The sequence below is a fragment of the Callospermophilus lateralis genome, chromosome 3 (genome assembly GCF_048772815.1).
Source record: "Callospermophilus lateralis isolate mCalLat2 chromosome 3, mCalLat2.hap1, whole genome shotgun sequence".
Lineage (NCBI taxonomy): Eukaryota > Metazoa > Chordata > Mammalia > Rodentia > Sciuridae > Callospermophilus > Callospermophilus lateralis.
Window position 1 is genome coordinate 140516128 of NC_135307.1, and position 9455 is coordinate 140525582.

The following is a 9455-nucleotide window of genomic DNA, read 5'->3' on the forward strand; positions in this document are numbered from 1 at the left end:
GTGGTATGACATTAAAGACACTTAACCTGCAAGATTTTTCCAATGTAATATTAGACTTTTCCAGAGTAAACGTATGGAAAAAAAAAATGACACACCAACACAATGTTTAGAGACATTCTACAGGACATCCAGAGAGAACGCCACAAAATGGTCAAGGTCATGAACAAAAAGCAAACAGAGAAACTGCCCTCAACCATAAGAGACCATGGAGAAATGACAATCAAGTACAGGATCCTGGAACCCACAGAATACATCAATGGAAAAACTGGCAAAATCCAAATAAAGTCTGACAATTAGTTAATAGTAAACACCAGTGTTTTTTTAAATTGTGACAAATATATTATGATATTATAAGATATTGACAATGAGGGAATCTGGATGAACTTTGCAACTTTCCCAACAATATAAAATTATTCTAAAACTTTTTAAAAAGCTCTCTTCAAAATTAAAAAAAAGTTAATCCAAAAAGAATGTTTGTATTTTGTTGAAACTTCAAAGTCAAAAAAAAAAATAAACTTTTATAGCTCACAAAGATGATGCCTGAATAAATGAAAAAAAAAAAGTTATCTAAGCAGATGATGTTCTTATATCATTTCCTCTATACTTTGAATTGCATGGTTTTCTTTCCCAACCAAAATCCTTCCCAAAGTTGATAAGTTAGGTTCTTCACAGAACTAGAAAAAACAATTATAAAATTCATTTGGAATTGCTTTTTGGCCTTTTGGCTAAAATCAAGTTTAGTATCTGTTCTTATCAGTTTAATATCTGATATGTTCTCCATCTGAGGACGATATATTAAATGGATTTTTGGTGCAGGGAAATGGAATAGGAGCTTGCTCCGTCCACTCCACACATTGACCTGGTATCGCAGTAACTTCAGGAAGAGTGCACTCTCCTCAGGAGACTAAAAAAAAATCATTTGAAAAAATAAGAGACTCAGAATAGGTAAAGCAATCCTTAGCAAGAAGAGTGAAGCAGGAGGCATCATACACCAGACCTTAAACTATACTACAGAGCAATAGTAATAAAAATGGCATGGTATTGACATCAAAATATACATGTAGTCCAATGGTACAGAATAGGAGACACAGAGACAAAAAACCACATAAATACTATTATCTCATACTGAACAAAGTCTCCACAAACATAGCCTATTCAACAAATGGTGCTGGGAAATCTATATGTAACAGAATGAAATTAAACCCTTATCTCTCACACAGAACAAAAAAAAAATAACTCAAAGTGAATCAAAGACTTAGGCACTATAACAGAGACCCTGCACCTAATAGAAGAAAAAGTAGGTCTAAATCTTCATCATGTTGGCTTGGGACCTGACTTCCTTAACAAGATCCTAAAGTGTTAGAGGTAAAATCAAAAATCAAAAATGTAAGCACTCTACCGCTGAGCTACAACCTCAGCCCAAATGGCAGCAGAATACAACAGTTACTAACAGGGCATTATGTAAAAATGTGGATGTGTAACCGATGTGATTCTGCAATCTGTATTTGGGGTAAAAATGGGAGTTCATAACCCACTTGAATCTAATGTATGAAATATGTCAAGAGCTTTATAATGTTTTGAACAACCAATAAAAAAATTAAAACAAAGTAAAACAAAATCAAAAATGTGTTGATTCAAACTAAAAAGCTTCTTCTTAGCAAAGGAAATAATCAATAACATGAAGAGCCTACAGAATGGGAGAAAATCTTTACCACAAGACTTCAGATAGAGCACTAATCTCCAGGACATATAAAGAATGAATTAAAAAAAAATCACACACACACACATACACACACACACACACACACACACACACACACACACATAACCCAATCAATAAATAGGCTAAGGAACTAAACAGACACTTCACAGAAGAAATACAATCAATCAACAAATATTATGAAAAAATATTCACCATCTCTCATCTCTAGCAATTAGAGAAATGCAAATCAAAACTATTCTGAGATTCATCTCACTCCAATCAGAATGGCAATTATCAAGAAAAGAAGCAATAACAAATGCTGGTGAGGATGTGGGGAAAAAGGTGCACTCATTCATTGCTGGTGGCACTGCAATTTGGTACAACCACTATGGAAAGCAGTATGGACATTCCTCAGAAAACTTAGAATGGAAACATCATTTGACTCAGCTATCTCACTCCTCAGTTTATACACAAATGACATAAAAATCAGCATACTATGGTGATGTAGCCACATCACTGTTTATAAATTTAGCTAAATTCACAATAGCTAAACTATGGAACCAATGTAGATGCCCTTCTACAGATGAATGGATAAAGAAAATGTGGTACAGATACACAATGGAATATTACTTAGCCTTAAAAGAGAACTAAAATTTGGCATTTGCAGGTAAATGGATGGAGCTGGAGAATATGATGCTAAGCTGTGTATCCATCTGGTCCTGGGCTTTTTTTGGTTAGTAAGCTTCTGATGGCTTCTTCTATTGGTCTGTTTAAATTGTGTATATCTTCCTGACTCAACTAGGCAAATCATATGATTTAAGAAATTTGTTGATGCCTTCAATGTCTTCTACTTTATTGGAGTATAAGATTTCAAAATAATTTCTAATTATACTCTATATTTCTGTAGTGTCTGTTGTGATATTACCTTTTTTTCATCATGTATATTAGTAATTTGAGGTCTCTCTCTCTCCTCTTCATTAGTGTGGCTAAGGATCTGTCAATTTTATTTATTTTTTCAAGGAACCAACTTTTTGTTTTGTCGTTTTTTTCAATTGTTTCTTTTGTTTCAAATTTATTGATTCCAGCTCTAATTTTAATTATTTCTTGCCGTCTACTGCTTTTGCTGCAGATTTGTTCTTCTTTTTCTAGGGCTTTGAGATGTAATGTGAGGTCATTTATTTGTTGAATTTTTCTTCTTTAAGGAATGAACTCCATGCAATGAATTTTCCTCTTACTACTGCTTTCATAGTGTCCCAGAGATTTCAATATGCTGTGTCTATGTTCTCATATACCTGTAAGAATTTTTTTAATCTCCTCCTTGATGTCTTCTGTAATCCATTGTTCATTCAGTAGCATATTGTTTAGTCTCCAGGTGATGGAGAAATTTTTATTTTGTCATTGATTTTCAATTTAATTCCATTATGATCTGATAAAATGCATGGTAGTATCTCTACCTTTCTGTATTTGTTAAGAGTTGCTTTGAAGACAAACAACAATAAGTGTTGGAGAGGATGTGGGGAATAGATATACTCATACATGGCTGATGGAACTGCAAATTGGTACAGTCAATATGGAAAGCAGTATGGAGATTCCTTGGAAATCTGGGAATGGAACAACCATTTGATCCAGCTATCCCTCTCCTTGGACTATACCCAAAGGTATAGTTCAAGGACTTAAAAATAGTATACTACAGGGACACAGCCACATCAATGTTTTTTGTTTTTTATTTATTTTTTTTAAAGAGAGAGAGAATTCTTAATATTTATTTTTTAGTTTTCAGCTGACACAACATCTTTGTATGTGGTGCTGAGGATCAAACCCGGGCCGCACGTATGCCAGGCGAGTGTGCTACCGCTTGAGCCACATCCACAGCCCCACACATCAATGTTTATAGCAGCAAATTCACAATAGCTAAACTGTGGAGCCAACCTAGATGTCCTTCAGTGGATGAATGGATAAAAAATGTGCCATATATACAAAATGGAATTTCACTCAGCATTAAAAGAGAATAAAATCATGGCATTTGCAGGTAAATGGATGGCACTGGAGAAGATAATGCTAAGTGAAGTTAGCCAATCCCAAAAAGCCAAATGACAAATGTTTTCTCTGATATAAGGAGGTTGACTCATAGTGGGGTAGGGAGGGGGAGCACGGAGGATTAGATAAATTCTAGATAGGGAAAAGGGGTGGGAGGGAAGTGGAGGGGGCAGGGGATTAGCAAGGATGGTGGAATGTGATGAACATCATTATCCAAAGTATATGTATGAAGATTCAAATTGGGTCTCACCATACTTTATATACAAACAGAAATATGAAAAATTGTGGTATATATGTGTAATAAGAATTGTAATGCAGAAAAAAACAAAATAACAAAGTACATATATAAAGGTATAAATTGGCATGAACATACTCTATATACAAAGATATGAAAAATTTTACTCTATATGTGTAATAAGAATTATAATGCATCTTGATGTCATGTATTTTTAAAAAATCAATAAAACTAAAAAAACCCTAAAGGCTGAATATTTTCTTTAATAAGCAGATGCTAATCCAAAATGGGGGTATAAAGAAGAATGAAGGAACTTTGGATTGATTGGGCAGAAGGGAGTGAGGGGAGGCAAGGGGGTTTGGGGGTGGGAAGAGTGGTTGAATGATTTGAACATTATTACCCTATATACATATATGATTACACTACTGGTATGACTCTGCACCATGTACAGACAGAGGAATGAGAAGTTGTGCTCCTTTTGTGTACAAAATGTGAAAATACATTCTGCTGTCATGTACAACTAATTTAAAAAAAATCTTTTAAAAATGGGTAATTAAACAATTTTAAAAAATGTTTCAATAAAAAAAGAAACCCATGTCCAGTGATGTGAAGAGCTGTACAAACAAAGAGATTGTACTGATTATTTTTTTCCTGTGGTGCTATTGTGCAAACCTTTATTTATTGTAACACACAACATATAATTACTATTTACACATCTGTCTCCTTGCACCTTGATTTTTTTTGTGTGTGTGAGGCAGTAACATGTAGGTGGAAAAGAGTCTTTGGAATCAATGGATATATGTATAAATAAATCCCAGCTCTTGAAATTTCTAGCAGGGTAACTGAACAATGTGCCACATTTCTATAAGTTATGTTCTTAATAATAAATTAGATACTACTAACTAGTCTTCCAAGGCAAATTGTTAGATTCTGGAATGTTTATTTCTGTGCAGAACATAGGCAAAAATGACACAATTTCTAAAATCAAGGTATAGAGAAAATTTTTGGTTTCCATGGAAAACTACACTGTTTACAGCACACCAGCACAGATAACCTGAGCCCAGCTTTTCATGGCTTTTAAAATATCTTGGTCAGTTTTAGGTAGGCAAACATAATGAAAAATATTTTTTGTCTATATATATTTGTAAATCAGTTCAGTCCAGTGTAGGAATAACTCTTGTCCCACCATTAGAAAAGGTAGTTTTTCCATCCCACTTGCTAATTCATTTCAATATTTAGTGATTCCATATAAATTTGTGGTTCTTTTGTCTCCCCTCTTTGAACTGGTCTTAATGTTTTAAAGGTCCCCTCATCAAAAATAAGACAATCAGTTGACATCTATATGATAGCCATATTTTACTTTTTTTGGAAAATTATTCTTTAATAAGACATACATACTATTATATTCATCTTTGCATTGCCTATGCCTATTCTGGTATAAGATGTACAGTAAATGTTCATCAGATAGAATTGGCACTGTGTTTTAAACAAATGGACTGTTCAAAGAAAGAAATCTTGCAATCTGAGACAAAATACAAAAAAAAAAAAAATAGACACTGGCTACCTACAAAAGATCTTATGGGAGCTATAGAACAGGGAGAGGTTCCCAGTGCAAAGTCAGCACCTCTCCTGTGAGAGAGTTTCAGCCTTATCCATTAGGGCTCAGAAAACCCAGCAGCATTGCTGTTGTCTCACTTAGGAGGAAATGCAGCTCCTTTGTGGCTAAACAGCTCACAGCAATCTTTGCCATTATTATAGGGTGCTAGGAGGCCCTAAGTGGAGGTGGTTTTCATTAGCACCAGTATCCTCTGCATCTGCCAATTCTCCCCAGATATCACGGAGCTGGTGATATCACCACAGGCTATATAAATGTTAAAGACTACGGATTTTATGTTCAGACCAATTCAGGCAGGGTCAATCCCAGCACATTTTGGCTGCATGACCTTGGGACTGAGGATCATTTTTATGAAATGCTGAGTCAAGAACACTCAAATAAATAATCCCTCCAATGACTGGGGAATTAAACTGAAGTCATAATGACTCAACAATCATAAGGCAATTCAAAAGGGAAGACCGTTTGTTATTGGATTTCAGTTGAAATGATATTCTAAATTTGCCTTCACTAACTGCCATTACACTCTTCTGGTCACTGGGTCCCATTTGCTCATTTTACCACTGGAATACCAAAGGCACTAGAGGTCATGGAGGGTCCTCCCACAGTGGCACAGTGATGCATGGCAAAGGAGGTACAAGAATTCAAGTGTCCCATCTGCCTTAGCACAGCTTGGAGGCACTGGCTTCAAATCCCACATGGAAAGCAACAAAACAATATTCTACTTCAAACAGCCCATCACAGCCCTTTTAGGAATGGAGTAAAAAGCATACAGCAATGTAGAGGGATGGGAACACAGTTGCCATTATCAATGCTCCTGAGATCAGCACTCTGGACCTGAGGTCTTTAAAATGTTGTACGGTACACCTACACTTTAAATGTCCTAAACTCATGGCACTCTTGAAACTTTGGCCAACTATTTTTGCAAAACCCATTAACTAAGCAATGATACAAAAGCATCAGTTTCAACCAAGTAGATGAAAAAATGTAACTATGGTTTCAATTGATTTCAGGAATAAGTCTGTATATTTTTCTTTTATAAAATTTTGGGGGAGCTGGGTACAGTGGCACATACCTGTTATCCCAGAGGCTTGGGAGGCTGAGGCAGGAGGATCACGAGTTCAAAGCCAGTCTCAACAAAAGCAAGGTGCTAAGCAACTGAGACCTTGTCTCTAAATATAATACAAAATAGGGCTGGGGATGTGGCTCAGTGTTCGAGAGCCCTTGAGTTCAATCCCTGGTACCCCACCTCCCAAAAAATATGGAGGGATAATCCCAAACCTTTGGCATCTGTACTCTTAGGCCTCAATAAGGGAGCCAAGCAACTGATCACTGTTTTTGCATGTGTTCTTTTAGTGAACTTGCTAAGAGTGTGTGTGTGTGTGTTGTGTGTGTGTATATGTGTGTAAGAGTGTGTGTATCTGAGGTATGATAAGATTCTCTGTTCAACATTATAGTAGGTATTTGCAGAATGAAAAAAAAGAGGAAGAAAATCAACCATTATAACCTCAAACCTCATAAAGGAACCTACATCTCCACAAAAATGCTTGTCTAAAAATTATTTTATCAACTTAACTGATAATAGCTCCAAAGTGGAAACTACCAGGTTATCTATCAAAAGAACAAATAAACCAACTGTGATATAATTATACAGTAGGATATCACTCAGGAGAAAAGGACACACTCCCACGAACTTAGCAAAGTGGATTAACCTCAAAAACATCAGCAGGAGTGAAAACAACTCAATCTTACATAAAGAGTACAAATGTGCTATTTTATTTGTTTAAATTTTTACAATGGGCAAAGCTAATCTGTGACGAAAAAATATGTTGGAACTGAGGTAGGCAGTGGATGTGTCCCTTTTTGATTTGTGAGAGTATATCTGTGTGTGTGTGTGTGTGTGTGTATAGGTAGATATTGACTAAGAAAGGTTAACAAGTAACTTTGTATGAGGAAGATAATGTCCTATTATCTTGCTGTCATAGTTGTATTCATTAGTCAAAACAGTGCATTTACAAGTATGATTTGTACATATGAATTACATAACATCACTATCAAAAATATCAAACACTAGATAATGGCAAATGTGGTGGATTTAACAATGTCTAAAGTTTACTTTAAAATGTGTTAATTTTTAAATTAAATTTTAATTAAATGAAATGTAAGTTAAAGACTAGTTGATGGGATAAAGGGGTAGATAGTTTGATTGGCATATGATAAAATGTGTACTAGAAATCAGGTTGTGGGGATACAAGATAAGTATTGCAAATTGGCTGTATACTTGTGATTTTCCATAATGAAATGTTGAGGGGAAAGCTCAATAAAGTTAAAGAGAAAAAGACTGCTTACATACATGAGCTTTATCATCTTCATTGGCATCGATACCACATACACCATTTAAATTCATTGGAAATCTGCATGGACTCAGGTACATTCAAAATATGGATGACTCTCACATGAGACCTGAAAAGTTGGTGCTAGTTTTAGCTCACATATAAATGAAATTAATTTGCTCAAGTTTACCAGTTAATAAGTGGCTAAACTTGAGCTTATTTGCAACATCAGTTTACTTCTTTTACTTTATTTACTTGTTATAGCTTTTTTTCTCAATATGATTTTTGACCTCCCTTGAGCATGTGAAAAAGCAATGAAAATCTAATATGAGATTCTAGAGACTCAAGTTTGAAATTTTGTTGTTCTGACTATAGAATACCTTAGGAAAGCAGAAAGAAATGATTAAGCAAAGTTTGAATAATATGAAAATATATGTATAAATAGGAAATAGTGATAACTTGAAGGGCAATTCTTATGATTGATTTTGTTATGCTATCCATGGCTCTAGAAGAGGTGAGGTCCCAGTGTACAATAGGAGACACTGAGCTGGACTTGGGATGGAGCATGGTCAAGCGCACTGTTAATCAAAGATAGTATGGTGTCCTGAAGTTACTCATCTAAGGACAGGAACAAAAATCCTGCCAAATTTATAGAACCCCTTTGATGATGTTGCACCTTTCTTTTGCTTACAAATGAAAGATGCATAAGGATGCTTTGGGTTAATGGGTCTTATCTTATCTTTGATTGTTCTCCAGTTAGTTCAGAAGGCAAAACTGCTCACTGATTTAATGTGGTAGCTTCATTTCCAAATTACTTTAGGTTACATAAATCTAAAATGTAGTGAGATCCTGTCTAAATTTCTTTTTTTTTCTTTTTCTTTTTTTTTTCATTTTTTTAAATTTTTTTCATTTTTCATACATTTGATTCATGTGAGTTATGCTTTTCCATTTTTACCCCAAATACAAATTGCAGAATCACATCAGTTATACATTCACATTGTTTACATAATGCCATATTAGTGACTGTTGTATTCTGCTGTCTTTCCTATCCCATACTATCCCCCCTCCTCTCCCCTCCCATCTTCCCTCTCTACCTCATCTGTTGTTGTTCCTTTCTCTCCCTCCCCCCCTTTCCCCTCACAACCTCATATATGTGATTTCGTATAACTATGTGGTTTTCCTTCCATTTCCATGCAATTTCCCTTCCCTCTCCCTTTCCCTCCCTTCATTCATCTCAGTTTAATGTTAATCTTTTCCTCATGCTCTTTCCCCCTGTTCAGTTCTTAGTTGCTCTCCTTAAATCAAAGAAGACATTTGGCATTTGTTTTTTAAGGATTGGCTAGCTTCACTTAGCATAATCTGCTCTAATGACATCCATTTCCCTGCAAATTCCATGATTTTGTCATTTTTTAGTGCTGCATAATACTCCATTGTGTATAGATGCCACATTTTTTTTTATCCATTCATCTATTGAAGGGCATCTAGGTTGGTTCCACAGTCTAGCTATTGTGAATTGTGCTGCTATGATCATTGATG

At 35.2% G+C, this 9455-nt stretch overlaps 1 non-coding gene across 1 annotated transcript; it reads left to right on the top strand.

Moving 5' to 3' along the window:
• The first annotated feature begins 705 nt into the window (after nt 1-705).
• Nucleotides 706-896, top strand: LOC143396106 (U2 spliceosomal RNA). Its single transcript, XR_013090991.1, has one exon. It is a non-coding gene; the product is annotated as a U2 spliceosomal RNA (small nuclear RNA).
• Nucleotides 897-9455: the final 8559 nt, after the last annotated feature.